Below are 18,593 nucleotides of genomic sequence, written 5' to 3'. Positions count from 1 at the left end.
TCTATCTTGGATGGTAGCCAAGAGGAGATTTGGTTTATTGTAGTTAATATAAGATTGGTGTTCTCGTAGTCATTTTTTTCAACAGAACGTCCAAAGTACAAGCAAAGGTACTTATCCTGGACTTGATAAACACTGGGAAGGAGAGAGAGAGAGGGGGGGAGCTGTTTATCTATCTTGGATGGTAGCCAAGAGGAGATTTGGTTGATAGAGAAAAATGTAGAAACCAAACTGTATCTTTTCGAGATCTTAGCAATCATCTCAGAGTTGCCTGTGATAAAAGGGACAGGGACTTTCTGTATAGGTTCAGGATTTTTGGTGATGGGCTTGTAAGAGTCTAAAATGCATTTCAACTTCCTTGAGGTGAAACTATTTGTAGTAAGATGCATTGGATGGTGCTCGATTCTTGTTGGAGAGCTTGGGAATTAAGCAGATAACATGTGATCTGTTGAGCAAAGATTTGAAGATGCCTATTTTTTTGAGATGGATGATATGATGGATCTTGATGTATGTAGCAGCCTGTGAAGGTAGGTTTACAGTGAATAGACATAGCACTGTAAACCAAATTTTAGAAGGGATACAGGAAAGGAGGATGTCCAGGAAGGCTAATTTTCCATTCTTTTCTTTTGCCATAGTGAAGTTGATGAGGTCTGTAGGCTGCTGATTTTGGTTAAAAAGGCAAGTAGAGATTCTTCTGAGTCTAGCCAAATGGCAAACACATCCTCTACATATCAAACCCAAAAGGAAGGTGGGGGTTATACTGAAGAGAATAGGGATTCTTCAGGATGCTATTAAGCAGAAATTAGCAAGTGCAGGTGACAAGGGGCTTCCCATAGCAATTCCTTCAATCTGTTTATGCAATTGGTTCCTGCAGATGAAACAGCCCGAATGCATGACAAAGTCAAACAGTTCAACTATGTCTTGAGGAAACATCAGCTGATAACAGTTCGAGAGTGTCAGCCAAAGATACATTAGTAAATAAGGACTGGATATCAAAGCTAATCAATGAGGTCTATAGGCTGAAGTGTTAGGCTTTTCATTTTTGTGAAAAAAAAACTTCATAGAAGCATGGGAGCTTAAAAGATGAGCTAGGAAATTTTATCACATCAATATAAGGTCACAAAAGTTTAAAAAGACAAGTCTTTTTGCATATGCTTTATAATACTTCAATACAATACATGTTCAGACACCACTACTATAAATGGTTACAAACAAAATATTTGTACAATATATGTCTATATAAATATGATGTATATATATATATATATAAGGGGCATGTATTATTCAGGGTGTGCTAGGTGTGCACTGCACATCTATGGAATAGCAATATCATCAATATTACATTTTTGTATTTATTCTGTTAAAGGCTCCCCTAATTGTTTCCTGTCTTTGCATGATTCCTAAAATTAAGCATAATATACTAATGCATCATGAAGAAGACACTTTTAGACAGGTAAACATTGAATCACATTCATGTTAATAGTCCAGGTGTGTGGTCACCAATACAAACACCTTTGGGCCCTTTGAAGTGATGTAATTGGTGCAGCAGGTCAAATTCTTAACATTCCAATGGTTTTAAACAACCCAGAGACAGGTGCATTGAAGACAATAGTACCAAAAATCAGTGGCTGTAATTAGTTCTTGTGTCAACTAATCCAATTGAATGTTGTCATTTGTCACAAGTTGCTGTTTCTGATTTCTGTGTTTCATGTTTTGCATGTATGAAGTGTGAACTGACGTGTTTAGGACACTGATATAGTTTTTAATATATAATTTTCTTATAACTTTTTTTGCTCATATTTACAATGGGATATAGTGTTGACAATCTAATGAATGTCCTGTTTTCTGCCAGAGCTTTTGTAGATTGTATGTAGTTGATGGTGAGCCTTGTCCTCCTCCTTCAAATTTACTATTATATTTATACCTTTGAGTAATTGAAATATTATTATTATTATTATTATTATTATTAAACAAGACCTCATGGAGTCAAAGACTCATCTAGGAGGTCCTTTTATCTCACACACATCTCATCATACCGGGTCTTAAACACATTCAAACTCCCTGCAGACACCACACTCTCAGGCAAGGCATTCCAATCATTCACAACTCTGCACGAAAAAAACCTGCCTCTCACTCCCCTACTCACACCCTCTTTATACAGTTTCCAGGTATGACCTCTGGTTCTCCCCTGATCTCCCACTATTCTCTGTAGAACTTCTCCACCATTGATCCTATAACAACCCCTTACCAACTTGGAGGTCTCTATCATATCTCCCCTCTTCCTTCTCTCCACTAGACTCTGCAAGTTACATCTTTTCAATCTTTCCTCATACTCGACATTCCAGAGGTCAGAGACTACCTTAGTCAGTCGCCTTTGGACCCTTTCCAACATCTCTTCATCCTTCTGAAAACCAGGTGACCAAATCTGGGCACAATGGTCCATGTGTGGCCTAATCAAAGCCTTATACAATGGAACAAGAATCTCCCTACTTCTACATGTCAGTGTCCTCCTCATCATTCCCAGAAGTCTTTGTGTTGTCTTCACAATTTTGGTGATATGTCCCCTAAATTTTAGATCCTTATCCACTATCACTCCCAGATCTCTTATTTCCTCTACTTCCAACAATATATTCTCACCAAGCATAAATTCTGCATCCCATCTTTGTTTTCCAAATTTTAAAACCTTACATTTTGCAACATTGAACTCACATCCCCATTTGCTTGCCCAAGCACTCAATTTATTCAAGTCTTCTTGCAAGGCCACAACATCTTCACTACTCTTTATGGTTCGTCCCAACTTTGCATCATCTGCAAACAACTGAATATCTCCATCCAAATCTTCGCCAATATCATTAATATACAAGTTAAATAGTAATGGCCCTAAAACAGATCCCTGAGGCACTCCACTAGTGACTTTCCTTTTCCTGGATATTGCACCCCCATACACAACTTGTTGATACCTATCAGATAGCCAGTCTCCAATCCAATGCACTAATCTAATATCCAACCCCATCTGCTCTAGTTTGACTGTCAACTTATCATGAGGTACTCTATCAAAAGCTTTTGCAAAATCCAAGTATATTACTGTGTATCCTTCTCCTCTGTCCAAGGAAGCAGTCACTTTATTGTAATAAGTAAGTAGATTACTAAAACACGACCTCCCTTTAGCAAATCCATGCTGTCCATCAAAGATTATACCATTGTTGTCAACCCACCTCTGGATCCTAGTTCTCACAAGCTTCTCCAACAACTTAACCACAACACCTGACACAAAGATAGGCCTATAGTTTGATGCTTGAGTTCGATCACCTCCTTTATGAAGTGGCACAATCTTGCCCTCCTTCCACTCTTTAGGGACTTGACCAAGTGCAAGACTCGTATTAAAAAAATATGTCAAGGCAGGTGTCAACTCTCTGGCACATTCCTTCAGAATACGCGGTGATATATTATCAAGTCCCACAGCCTTATTTACATCTAGTTTACTCAACTCCCCAAACACCTCTTGCTCACTTACAGTCAGTCTCTCCTCCCCATCATCAACTGCTCTTAATCTCTCCATGAAGTCACATTCACAAGATTGAAAGATCTTTATGAACTGCTCATTAAGTATCTCCACCACACATTCTGCAACAGCTGTCTTTATACCATTTCCTCCAATCAATGTCATCCTTCCATAATCATTCTTTCTTTTGTTGGCTACATATCGAAAGAACTCCCTAGGATTCTTTTTAGCTTCATTAGCTAACTGCTGTTCATACCTCTCTTTAGCTACTCTCACCAACCAAGTCACTCTCCTTGCCTGGTCTTTGTAGAACTCATGAAATTGGTTACTTCCACTTCTCTTATGCTGCCTCCACAATGCCCTTTTTCTCTGTATTGCATGCTTAATCTCTTTATTCATCCATCTCACACCTAACTTATTTAACCTTCTCACCCGTGGTATACATTTAGACATTGCATCCACTAAATATTTTTTGAAAATCTCCCAAGCTGCATTGATCTCTTTTCCAGCTAACTCCTCATTCCATGCTACACCTGCAAGCTGTCTCCTGAGCTCTTCATAGTCACCCCCCTTGTAGTTCCACATATACCCTTTTTTCACAGGGGTCCTTGCACTGCTGGCAACCACCCAAGTAATCACCTCATGGTCACTTTCACCAATTGGTGGATGATTTGATACCTCATTGATAATTACATCCTCCGATGAGATGACCAAATCTAAGACCCTTAATCCTCTTGTGCCCTCTGTTACATACTGTCTGAGGTAGTTATCCCTCAAAAACTCAAGAAACTCATTTTCTTTACTTCCAGTTGCTATCTCTTCATTCCAGTCTATATTGCCATAATTAAAATCACCCATAATAATCACCCTTTTCTTATTTGCTTGGCTTATTTGACTATATATTTCACTATCACCACCATCCACATTACCAAGTCTATAACAACATCCCACCAAGTATTTGATTCTATTCACCTCTATCTCACACCATACTGCCTCAAAACCACTGGCCCCATTTCCCTCTTGCATCTCTACCTTGTATGGATATAACTCTTTCTCTATCATCAATAGCACTCCCCCTCCCTTTTTACCCCTTCTATCCTCACGAAACACATCATACCTTTCCATCTCTATTCCTGTCAGGATGTCATCCTCATCTAACCATGTCTCACTTATTCCGACAATCTCTGGGTGCACAGACGCAATTAGTGCAACCATTTCATCTGCCTTGTTTCTTATACTTCTAGCATTGGTATACAAACACAACAACTCATTTCTGGATCTACAGCTAGTTCCACTGATACCACTCACTCGATGTGATCTCTCCATGCTGGACTGGGGCCATTTCCTTTTCTGCTTCTTCATTTTAGAACCCTTTGCAAATCCATCTGTTTCCTTTTGATCCCTGATTATCCCATTACTTTCCTGCCTACACATTCTCTCACCAACCAAATATACCAACTAAATATAGCATTCTCCATCATTATTGTTTTCTAATATATATTAAAATAAACACATTGTTCCCCACTCTATGCAGATTTGGTTACAATTAATTGATAAATTAAAGTATTCAAAGTTATCCTACAATTAATTGAATTAGACAAATTAAGATGAGCGCTGATGTACTATGCACTCTTAAAACTTTTATACATCGATAAAAATGCAGTCATACAGTCAAATTAATGTGAATTTTGTAGCATAGGTTGCATAAGCCACACAACAGCACACTCAACTGAAATGGGCACACAACACCACTGATATATGTATATATGCAGTATATTAAAAGCGTTAAACATTGGTTTAATTCTTTCCCAGTGCTGTGTAGGTGTTGAATTGGATATATAGATACCACATAATAATAAAATGTACTTAAGATGGTTATCCTTAAAAAGTGCAAGGAATTCAAATTCACATTATTTCCTGCTTCCAGTCAATGCTTCTGTAGTTAAAGTCACCCATTATTATCACCCTCCTATCACTCACCAGTCTCATCTGTCTGAACACATCAGAATCATCTTCATCTACATTTCCTGGCCTGTAGCAACACCTCACTAAATATCTAAAATTCATGTTTCTCTCAACCTCACACTAAATGGCCTAAGCCATTATCACTACTACTTTCACACGAAGGGAACACAACTCTTCTGAAATCATCAGTAATACCCCGCCTCATCTTTAATCTTTTCTATCTTTTTTGAAAACGTTATAACCATCATATTCTATTCCCATGAGTCACCATCCTCCATTAACTACGTCTTACTGACACCAATAATTATTAGTAGACTGATGACTATATCAAGGCCACAAACTCTACACCTTTATTCCTAATACTCCTTGCATTGATGTATAAGCACAGTAGCTTTCTCCCGCCCCCTCCCTTCTGACAATTCCTTACCGTATTATTCAAGTCCTTTGACTCTGTTGCTCTAACTGAAGCCATCCCTGCATTCTAATGTTCCTTCAACCTTTATTTCACACTAATTCTGGTATCTTATGCTGACTCTTTCACCTTCTAGTTTTTATTTTCTTCACTGGCTACGTTCTCCTCCTCCTCTGATCAAGCTATCTAGCTCAACACTACCAGTCTCACTCACTCAAATGCAGACTATCTGCAGCAAACAGCTCTCTCCTACTTTCAGATTTACCCCATACTCAACATACTCAAGTCCCCTCTTCCTGTGCATTAGCTATCATGCATTCATAATACTTGCTCTTCTCTCAGTTATCTATTATCATATTCTTTCGATATGTAGCTAGCAAAAAAAAAAACGATTATGAAAAGATGACAGCAACTGGAGAAAATGATATAAGGAAAACTACTGTGGAAGATATAGTGGAGAAACTTAATGAGCAGTTCATAAAGGCCTTTCATTCTTATGAATGTGACACCATGGAGAGTGTGAAAGCAGTTGATGATGGGGAGAAGAGACTGACTGTAAGTGAGCAAGAGGTGTATGAGGAATTGAGCAAACTTGATGTCAATAAGGCTGTCGGACTTGATAATAATTAACACATATTCTGAAGGAATGTGCCAGGGAGTTGACATCTGCCTTGGCATATTTTTTAATATGAGCCTTGCACTGGATCGAGTTCCAAAGGAGTGAAAGAAGGGCAAGCCTGTGCAACTTCATAAGGGAAGTGACAGAACTCAGGCATCAAATTATAGGCCTATCTGTGTGTCAGGTGTTGTAGTTAAGTTGGAGAAGCTGGTGAGAACTAGGATCCAGAATTGGGTTGACAACAATGGTATTATTTTTGATGGACAGCATGGATTTGCTAAATCGATGTCATGTTTCAGTAATCTAATTACTTATTCCAATAAGGTGACAGCTTCTTTGAACAGAGGAGATGGATACACAGTAGTATATAGATTTCACAAAGGCTTTTGATAGATTACTACATGATAAGTTGAAGTCAAACTAGAGTGGATGGGGTTGGATACAGGGCCGGCTCTACTGACGGTGCAACATGTGCATTTGCACAGGGCGACAAGTTTATGGGAGCGGCAAAATCGGCATACAGTATACAAAAAATAAATCATAAAAAAAAGTTATTTATTCCTTCTCTGTTGAAACCAGACTTCAGGACGTCGTTAGTTAAATTTTTAAATAATAAAACTTCATTGTACTTCATATTTTTTTTTTAAAATATAATCATAATAATGTAGTATTATGTTGCGTTTAATATCGCACTGTCGGTGTTAATATCAGACAATGTGACTATAGTAGAACACCTATTTTGCATTTATTTCCGATTCCATTGTTGGCCGTGAGTTGACCTTCACTGAGGGTAAATCTCATTTAACCAATGAGACCAAACGATCATAATGAGTTAATTGGTTAAGAGTAAACCAGTTAAAGAAATAGAATCAAAACAAATAAATACAGACTGTATTTATGTATTTTGATAATACAGTTGTGCAGTGATCGTTAATAATACTTTTTATACAGTTATTAGGATTTTGGCTTTGAAAATAATTTTAGCATTCCAATATGTCTGATAAAATTCAGTATAAATTTTTTTAATTCATACTTAAGAGATCCTTTGATTTAAAAAAAAAAAACTATCAGGTACAGAATATCACAAACGAAAATCGGAAAAAGAACGTGATATTCAGAAACAAAGCAGGGCTTTGCATAAATATCTAAAAACAAAACTGAAACAGCTAATGTAGTACAAGAGAAAATAAGCGAAAGGACCGAAACCAAAAATTCTGAGCTCATGGCAAGTACTTCTCATCCCAGTAATGTCGATATTAGTAGCAAATGATTTTATTTATCCATGCAGATGCACATTTTCAGAAAAAAATTCCACTGCTAAAGGGTTAATTATCTCTCTCTTTCTGTAAAGAAATATAGTTTATGATAATTTTTCATTAACTTAAGAATTTTCATTAGCTAATGTTACTATTTAGAATTTATGATCAGACATGTTGAAGCCTAGCTTAACATCGTGGCTTTAAAGACATCATTAAAAGATTTTTTAGGGGAAAGGGGCGGCAAAATTCCTAGGTCCGGCACTGGTTGGATATTAGATTAGTGAATTGGATTGGAGACTGGCTATTCGATAGATATTAGTAAGTTGTGTATGGAGGAACAATATCCAGGAAGTGGAAAATCACCAGTGATGTGCCTCATGGGTCTGTTTTAGGGTCATTGCTGTTTAACTTGTATGTTAATAATATTGGCTGAAGATTTGGATGGGGATATTCAGTTGTTTGTAAATGATGCAAAGTTGGGACGAACTATGAAGAGTAGAGAGTACTTGAATAAATTGAGTGAATGGGCACGGAAATGGGATACAAGTTCAATGTTGCAAAATGTAAGGTTTTAATATTTGGAAAACAAAGATGGGATGTAGAATTTATGCTTGGTGGGGATATATTGTTGGAGGTGGAGGAAATATGAGATCTTGGGGTAATAGTGGATAAGGATCTGAAATTTATGAGACACATTGCCAAAATTGTGAGGACAGCACAAAGAATTCTGGGAATGATACGGAGGACACTGACTTATAGAAGTAAGAAGATTCTTGTTCCATTGTATAAGGCTTTGATTAGGCCATACACATAGACTACTGTGCCCAAATTTGGTCACCTGGTTTTCAAAAGGATGAAGAGATGTTGGAAATGGTCCAGAGGTGACTTACTAAGGTAGTTTCTGATCTCTGGAATGTAGAATATGAGAAAAGGTTGAGAAGATCCAATTTACACTCTAGTGGATAAGAGGAAGAGGAGGGTGATATGACAGAGACATGTGTTAAATCATGAATAAACGAATTCATAAATAGATTGCTTATCATTCTCGATTTAACAAGTTCACCATTCCCCAAAGACAAAGTGTTAATCAGGAAAGCTGTTAAATTAAATAATGTGTTATACTCTAAATCCATAAATTTCGCTTACATCTTAAAAGTTAAGAATGTGTATTATTTGACATATTTTGTACCTTAAGCAAATGTCAATGGATCTAGATACTTAGTTTGGAACTTAATCCTATTAACAGTAAAGCTGCCTACGGCAATACACGTGTAACGAATACTGCAAGTCATGCTCGTGGTGTGTAGATTGTCCGTCAGACTTATTGACAGCACTGCACTTTGTGCAAAATTAAGATCTCGGCCATCACAGTACTATTTGGCACTTGTGAGTGACGGTACGATAGCTGATTTGATATGTGAACATATCGAATGAATGAGACGGGCGGGAGATATAAAAGATATAAAACCTGACCTGGGAGCCCTCTCTTGTTCCTGACGTTCGTCCGAGATGTGTTGTCCCAGATGAATCACTGATGTTCGTAGCTCGGAGTCCTAGGCTCCGGTCATCGTACTCCAAGACACAAAGTTGATACTTCTGAAATTGTACTTGACCGAAAACTAGGTCCAAGTAAGTGATGCCCGAGAAGCGTTCCGAGAAATTCAAGGACATGCAGCTTAATAATCCAGAAATCTGTAGTGATGAAAGGCCATGCTGACAGCGAGGAAGCACTCATGCAACGTATCCTGAAATTGCTGAGCATGCCAGAACTAAAGCGACTGTTGAGGGACACTCATTTTTCTTCTGAGGAATCTCCCTAGAAGATTGAAGTAATCCACAACCGAGATGTTCCGTAAGTCTTCTGAATCCGGTAAGAGAAATTTGATTCCATTCTGTGATTATATTAACTGTGGGAATGAACAGTGACTATTGTATAGACTCTATTATGAAAGGAAGTCGAGGCATCAATTTGTTCCTAAAGAACGTGTCTAGAACCAGAGAACATTAGATGTAAAATTAATTACCTTGAAAATAAGAAATAAGAGATTATGTATTCCATAAAGGATGTTGTGTCTAATCTTGAGATATAATTTGTTCCTAGAAAATTCGTTTTAAAAGGGTAGATTAAGAAAGGATTGTTCCTAGTAAATGTGTTATGCCAGCGGGATATTAGTTCTGAATTAAATGTATTATATTGAGAAGTTTATGTATGTGAATATCCTGAGAAAATAAGTGCCCTTAAGAGTTTTTTGTAATACAGAGTATAAATGTTCAAATTAATGTGCTGAGTTTAAATTGAACAATAGATATATGAAGTATGTAGCGTATACAATAAGTTTTGTCTTATGACAAGGCTTTTTACTTAATGCCTAAAGAACGTTATAGCCTCTGAGTAAAGTAGAAGATTATATTCTAAGCATATAATTGTGCTGGGAGATTGAATTGGAGTTTCATATTGTCCTTATATGTGCAACTTAGAATTGAGATGAGGGATAGCACTGATTCTAATAATATTGTGACTGTATAACTTAATCTAAGGAGAAAGTAAATTGAATGATTTAACTTATTCTCAGTATAGATAATTCTTTGTATTGTATTAATTTAGAAGAATAATAAATGTGTTTTTTTTTTATATTGTGAAAACTCACGTGCTTGTCTGATTTCACCTCACTGTACAATTCATTAAACTAATCAGATCTTTGCAGTAATGAGAAAACCAAAAGTAATGAGAGTGACTAATTAACCATGGCCACTTCTGTGTAAGAGAAACTTATGAAGAATTTTAGGGGATTCTTTGCTTATAAGCACAGTAACATTCTTTGAGTGTTACTGTGCTTATTAATAAATTATTCCTTGAAGTTATATTTAATATCATCTAGACATAGAGTGGCGCAGGGTAAAAATAAATATTCTCTATGTTGATAAGGGAATGAATTGATTAATGAGAACCTGTAGAATATTACAGATAATATGATGTACTTTCTACTAATGTCTGTTAGGAACTATTCCACTTGAATAAGTAGTGACTGCAACTTATTTTGACGATAGCTTTAAGGATAGAGTAAAAATACCAGTTGAGAACTTGCAAGACTCCCCAAGAAATTAATGTCAGTTACCTTCAGAAAATAACAATTAGACAGATAAGAGACCTATCAGACCAAGCTAAGGGGTCACAATACCTGCAAGTTAGTAAGGGATTGTTATAGGATCAATGTTGGAAAGGTTTTGCAGCAAACGGTGGGAGATCAGGGGAGAACTAGAGGTCATCCCTGGAAGCTGTATAAGGCGGATATGAGCAAGGGACTAAGATGTAGGTTTTTTGCATGCAGAATTGAATGATTGGAATGCCTTGCCTGAAACTGTGGTTCTGCAGAGAATTTGAGTATGTTTAAGGAGCAGTATGATGAGCTGTGTGTATGACAAAAGGACCTCCTAGATGAGTCTTTGACTCCATAGGGTCTTGGGATAATGATAATAATAATATCTTGGTAACATACATTCTTCTGCTTCACTGTCTCTAGCAACACTTGCAAATTCCTTGCTACCTCGTTCACACTTCCTCACAAATCATTTGTTTCTACCAGCACAGTCAATTTCTCTGCATTTCCTCTCCTCTTCATAGTCTCAGTCTTTGTATCATTGCTCTTCACAGACATACTTCTGACATATACTCCATTTTCACATCTTTTACCATAGCATCCTTATACAGAACCACACTAAATACTTTCCATCATACCACTGCAATCATTCATCTCTGATTTATCTACCACTGGCACATTCCTTCTTATGCCTCCAACAACTAACCTCCTCTCTAATGTCCTATCTTACCCTATATGCCTCAATTTGTTCCCTGTCCTTACCGAATATTTTTAATATCTTCACTCATGTTCATTCTACCTTTGTTCTTTTCCCATTCCACTTTGTTTAGTATCTTCCTCTGTCTTACTCTCTGGATAGAATAATATGTATTTACAGATTTCCATTGAGCTAATAAACACCAACAGGTCTGATGATACAAGGTGTATCATCAGCTCTGTTATCAAAAAATAAAGCTGGAAAGTATAACATGATAATATCCAATCATAAACTTAACTGCAGTGTTTTAATAAGAATTTAAAAAAACAAAGAAATAGAAAGCAAAAATGTGTTTCATTTCACAGCTATTTGCCATTTGAAAGTACTAGATTATTTATTAAACAAATAAAACTAATAGTAGTAGTAAAAACTTGAGTCACATGACTTTTTAATAATATTTTTTGTGATTTTTAATGTTTAATTTAATAACGTTCTTACAAATTCTTGAAATACCTACGAGGAAAAAAAAACGTTTAAACTAAATAAATTCATCTAAATGTGAATAAATGCATGAGGAACTCTGATAATTGTTTAAGACAAAAAATAAAAATAAATAAAAAAGTTATTCATGATTGGGCCTCATAAAGCAGAGAATTACATTATTGGAGGAAAGAAAATTTATTAATTTAGAATACAAGTGATTTTAACAATACACTGGAAGAGCTACTTAGTGATGCCAATATAAAGCAACATATTTCAAATATGTATCATACAGTAGTTAGCAAAAATGCATGCATTTCATCAGCTGATGTCGTCATCCTTATTTATTATTTTTTTAACATCAGCCTCCCCACAACCAGATGTAAAACCTATAACACATAAATACTGTGAGGAGGGTAAGTGATAAAGAGGGAAAGAAGGAATTTGCTAATGTGTTTCTCGACCAGACTAGCAGTCTTAGTTCTGTAAAAATATAGTACGGAAGAAGTACGGAAATATAGTACTAAAGAACATGGGCAGAAAAAGGTGGTTCACACACACAATTCATCTTCAATAAGTTTGAAGATGAATTGTGACCAGTAGATGTTTGTGGTATTTATCTGTTTAGATGAATGACAGCATCTATTAGAAACTGACTGCAGGTAATCTGTGTGTATGTGTGTGTGTGTGTGTGTGAGTGAGAGAGACAGTCATCTATTCAGCAGACTGTCCTCATCTGGATAGCATCACACATTCTTAGGGAGTTCTTGTACCACACCAAATGTGATAACAGTATTCCAAGATTTGCTGGATTTAGCAGTTTTCTACAAGGGTGGTCTGAAAAGTTCTCAATCAAACAATGAAAAAACTAATTTATAATTTCAAAATTATTTTCATTTTTCAACATAATCTGCCTTAAGACTAATACATTATTCCAGTGATGCTCTAGCCCCATTATCCTGTCCCTGTAGTGTTTCTCAGTAAGATCTGCAAAATATCCCTCTACAGTTGCAATCACCTCTTGATTCGAAGAAAAACACCGACAAGCAAGGAAGAGTTTTAGTTTTTTGGAAAGAGATAGAAGTCAGAGGGAACCAAATCTGGGGAATAGGATGGATGTTCCAACAATTCGTAGTGCAGATCCCTTAATTTTCCCATTGTCAAAACAGCTTTGTGGGCACGTACATTGTCCTGATGAAAGATGATTTTTTTTCTGCAAACCGGGTCTTTTCTCACAAATTTTTTCTTCTGGTTAAAAGATCGGCATAATATTCCCTGGTTACAGTTTAACCTTTTCAAGATAATTAATAAACAAAATGCCTTTAGCATCCCAAAACACCAATGCCATGATCTCTTTCCTGCTGATTGAATTGACTTTGTCTTCTTTGGTGCTGAACAACCAGCTTCTGTCCACTGTTTTGACTGATGTTTGGTTCTGATGTGTAATGGTGAATCCAAGTTTCATCCATAGTAATAAATCGATGCACAAAATCAGTTTTATTCTTGTTAAAATGCTCCAAGCACTGTCCAGAGATTTTCATGTGAGTGCATTTTTGATCAGCTGTAAGCAAGTGTGGCACCAATCTTGTGCCAAGCTTTTTCATTTGCAATTCTTCATGCAAAATATATCCTACACATACTTTTGAAATGCCTATAATCTCAGCAATTTCATGCACTTTGACACACCAGTCATCCAATACCATATTGTGCACTTTATCAATAATTTCTAGTGTTGTTACACTTTTTGGATATCCTTCACTTGGATCATTTCAAGGCTGGTACAGCCATGTTTAAACTCAGCAACCCATTTTTTAATTGTCTAAAATGAAGGAGAAGAGTGTCAATAAACTTTTATGAACTTTGAAAGAATTTCTTTTGCAGTTAAACCTTCTTTTACATAGAATTTTATAATCGTACGATACTCAATTTTATTTATTTCAAGGGATACAGAAACACTTTTGCTTCAGACAGCTGTATAAAACAAACTACTTGATAGAATAATTTGCAATTTCACATGGATGCTTATGACAGATGAACCAACTTAGAAAAAAAAAATCGTGCTGATAGTGTTGCCATCTATGATCGAGGCCGAGAATGTTTCAGACCACTCTCGTATAGTTTTATTTATTGTTTTAGAGGTGAGAAGTAGTGTTCTTGAGCAGAAGAATTTATATTTTATGTGTCTGGGCAGGGAAATGCTAACAGTATAAATCAGCCCAAAATGAGAAATATGATCTTGAGTGGAAATCTGAATACTGTCGAGAGTAAAGGGGCATCTGACATCTTGAGGTGAGATCAAGAAACAAGAAAGGAATGTGTTTTAGTAATGAAGTACACTAGATCATCCTTACCCCATCAGAAAATGGTAAGGTGATCAGTGGTAAAGAATTGGCTAAGTAAGTTCTTGAATCTTAAATCATTAGAGTACTATGAAGAGTGTCAAATGAAGAAAGAGGAATGAAGCGTAGTAGTAGTATCACCAGAAAACTATTGACAAGATTTGGGGTTAGTGAAATAATGATATTAATAATAATATTATTATTACATGACACCTCCATGAAATCCAAGGATGTGCTGTCAGAAGTCACTTTTCATCATACGCTTCACTGTCTACATTACTTAATCCCATCCACATTATACCAATTCATGTGCTGCCTACTACATTATGTAATCCACCATTTACAAGCCACACTATCTATGGGCCAGGAGTATCTATTACAAAAGATAGGCATAATTACGACTTTACACGATATGGCATAGAATATATCAAGTACATCAATTAAATGTAGAAAGTATTTTTAACTTGGGTATAATTATGTTAAAGATACCAAGCAATTTTAAACCTGGTTTTACTCCATTTTTCCCAAGTGAGCAAACAGACAAAATGTCAAGTTTGCGCCTGCAATTGATGCAAGACTAGCTGATCCCACAAGTAGTGCAAGACCAAGACAACTCATGGTAAAGGTGGAGCAAGCTCTGATCACTAATCTTAATATTTACCCTTAATGCCAAAACACATCTCCAAGAAGGGGATGTATGATGTTTTGTATTAAAGGCAAGGGGCCACTACCTAGACCGGTTTCGACCTTTACTGAGGTCTCATCAGTGGGAGCCAGGCTAGAAATACCAAGATTTAATTTAATCTCTGCATTACTAAATCTTACTAAAGCTTATGCTCTGCATTACTAAATATCAAGATTTAGTAATGCAGAGCATAAGCTCTGCATTACTAAATTTTGATATTTCTAGCCTGGCTCCCACTGATGAGACCTCAATAAAGGTCGAAACCGGTCTGGGTAGTGGCCCCTTGCCTTTAATACAAAACATCATACATCCCCTTCTTGGAGATGTGTTTTGGCATTAAGTGTAAATATTAAGATTAGTGATCAGTTCTTGCTCCACCTTTACCACGAGTTGCCTTGGTCTTGCACTACCTGTGGGATCAGCTAGTCTTGCATCAATTGCAGGCGCAAACTTGACATTTTGTCTGTTTGCTCACTTGGGAAAAATGGAGTAAAACCAGGTTTAAAATTGCTTGGTATCTTTAACATACATCAATTAAAATTAATAAAGAACTGCACTGCCTGAAACAGAACCTCGCACTTAATTGTTACGAACCCAAGACAATCAGCAAAAATACATCTCCTGCTTTACATCAAGAATATCATAGACAAGGTAGCTGCATTGCTCTCAAGTACAATGTAAAAGTGGCTTTTTTTACCTTTACAGAAAATCTCAAGATTCTTACATCCATCAAAACCTCCACACCACCCCATGAAAAAATCAGGCATTTATGAGATTCATTGCTCTTGTGGCATTTGTTATGTGGGTCAGATAGGAAGGCGGGAGAGATCCACACACGTCTGAACATGTTAAACATGTATAAAAAAGAAGAAAGCATAAATCAGGCTTGGCATTCCACATATGTGTGTATATATGTATGTATGTATGTATGTTGAATGGTTTGCAACTAGGCAGTTTAGGTGAGAAAACAAGGAAGAAACTTTCTGGTTGGTTATTTTTATTTTATCCATAGATTATCTTTAAAGCAAACTGAAGAAGAAAGGATGCTCTAAAGAATAACAGTAGAGGAGATGAAAGAGAAAGGGATGCTGGAATGGATCTGGTACATACAATTACATTTGGATATAGCTTAAAAAAACTAAACTAGAAATGAATTTCATCTCTTCCTGTTACCCATTTAGCTGATTTCTGTATCTACTGTGCACTATTTCTTGTTAGCAAAGGTATATGAATGAAAGCTAACTGTAATGGGATGCGCTGCAGTTGGAGAAATCAGTAGTTGTATAGTGAGTTCTGGTGCGTATATATTTATTCATTTTATTTCTGTGGGAAAGCAGTGATGTCAGTGTTGAAAATTAAGACAATTCATTGCAAATTCTGCTGATATTAAACATGCGAAGTGTTCATATAAATTTTCACATGCTGACACAAAAGTCCGTATATTTTTAAAATTTATTATTCTGGAAAATAGTTCAACTTATTCAAGCAGATTATGAAGTCTGGAAACACTAAAATAAACACCATCTTTTTTTTTTTTCGAATTTTTGTCATATTAAACGTTTCTTAGCGTTGTAGACCTCTTAAGCTACATTCTTCAGGGAAAATCCCGCAAGTCCGATATGGTTAAAATCGGTATTCCAGCTGCTAAGAATAACAGCTGAAATACTTCAACTGACATTCGTCTGCTAGTAGTCGATGAAGGCACAAATTCGTACAACTCATTTCCATTTCAAGAGATATAAATTTAAGACGATAACTATGTTTAATATGATACATTAATGAATATATGTACTTATTAATTCTGCTAATTTGTCATAATCAATGATAAAGCGAAAAAGATAGACTACCCATATCTAATCGTGAATATAGTAACTTCACTTACCTAAATTAGCAATATTGTGTACTATAATTTTAATTTCTCGAATTTGTTATGCATGTTTTCGTATGTATGTCATGAATTACATATTTCCTATATTATCATAATTTGGATCTCTGGACTGCAATTACTTATTATTTTCATTTCCACCCTAATTATTAAATTCTACCAACATGACAGAGTGTATAAACAGAACCGATACCGTGCGAAACCTAGTGAGTATCCTTGTTACTGTTTTATTGCATAATTTTTATTATTACTAAGAAAGTAAATATCGTTGAGATATGAAAACAATAAAGCAAAATTCACAAAAAAAATTATTTTCATTTTGTTAACACAAATGATTCAATAGAAAACAAAATTAAACCACATGAACAACCCTCATGTTTATCTTAACTCTCAAATTTTACAAAATTTAATCCAGCCACTGCTGAGGTAAGCATGCTGATTGTCGAGCTTAGTTGGCCTGGTAGACCGAGTTGTTAGTGTACCTGCTCTACAATCATCAGGCTGCGGGTTCGGATTCCGCCATGGGAATGAAGGTTTGCGATTGTCTTTAGGTGGGAGATGACTTTCATCACCCTATGTGAGACCATCTTCCCGATTGTTGGAAAGCTGAAGTGGCTTGAAAAAGTTTCATGTTTGATCTGTAGTGCAGTGTTTCCGGATTATGTAAAAAATAAATTAAAAATACGAAAAAAGTATATAAAATTGAACCGAGCCTGTGTAGCTCAGTGGATCTGGCGTTTGCACACCACCGCGCTTGGCCGCACGAAGGACGACTTGGTTTCGAGTCTAGTCGGCGACTAGAGGAAATTTTTCTTAGCCTTTTTTCGACCGGTTCCCGAGTTAGTCGATCTCTGGCACGGGCAAGCAGGTTTTTCCTCCCGGAAACTCGGGTTTTTCGTCCTGTAAGCTCAAGAAAATCGACCGTAGAACCCACATTATTTCAGACATTAAATATATTGTGTTAGGGTTAGGGACCACGAGATGGCGGCACATTTGAGCCGTCTCTCTTCACTGAGTACCGCTTAATTAGTGATAGCCTTGGGCCATTTATCTCTGATTGGGTACCAGTGGAGATTGAACTGCCCATTCAGTCTCCAAAAGTTAGATAGGGCTAAATGGCCTCGCCTACTCCCGTATACGGGAATAAAAAGGCGTTAGCTGATTTTTTTTTTTTTTTTTTAAAGTAGAAAAAAAATATCCTTAGCCCACCCACGGTACCAAATATACCATAAGTTTGTTAAATCCTTTTGTCGGTGGGAACGAGATAAACAAAAAAAAATAAATAAATAAAATTGCAACAAAATTTTGCCACATTTCCCTCTTTTGTACAACTGCAAAGAGTCTGATTGGAACAGCCGGATATATTTTTGTAACGATTCTAAGCACCACATTTTATGAAAACCTGAAGAGCAATACTAATCTAAGGGGTATATTAGGTATTTTGAGAAACACTTGAAAATGCTAATTTTTTAAATTAAGATTTCAGTAAAGCAAAGGTTGGTCGATTGGTAGAGCCTCCGCTACTAATGGCTAACGAAAAAAGTTAAGCAAGTTTGAGCGCGGTTAGTAGTCGGAAGGGGTTAGTGGTTCGATACTGTTGGCACAATTTCCGTCGATGAGTCTTTGGACTCCATGGAGGTGTCACATAATAATAA

At 36.3% G+C, this 18,593-nt stretch overlaps 1 protein-coding gene across 1 annotated transcript in view; it reads right to left on the bottom strand.

Annotated features, from left to right (window-relative positions):
* The window catches only part of fab1 (1-phosphatidylinositol 3-phosphate 5-kinase fab1), a 757,444-nt gene extending 740,374 nt beyond the window's left edge, over positions 1–17,070 (bottom strand). Inside the window, exon 1 of the mRNA XM_090401892.1 lies at positions 16,936–17,070. The gene's annotated coding sequence lies outside the window, so the exon portion shown is untranslated. The remainder of the gene's footprint in view (positions 1–16,935) is intronic.
* Between the last annotated feature and the right edge of the window lie 1,523 nt (positions 17,071–18,593).

The sequence above is a fragment of the Typopeltis vanoorti genome, chromosome 12 (genome assembly GCF_054136105.1).
Source record: "Typopeltis vanoorti isolate ZY-2024b chromosome 12, IOZ_Tvanoo_1.0, whole genome shotgun sequence".
In the NCBI taxonomy this organism is placed as follows: Eukaryota; Metazoa; Arthropoda; class Arachnida; order Uropygi; family Thelyphonidae; genus Typopeltis; species Typopeltis vanoorti.
This window is presented reverse-complemented; position numbering and strand designations above follow the sequence as displayed.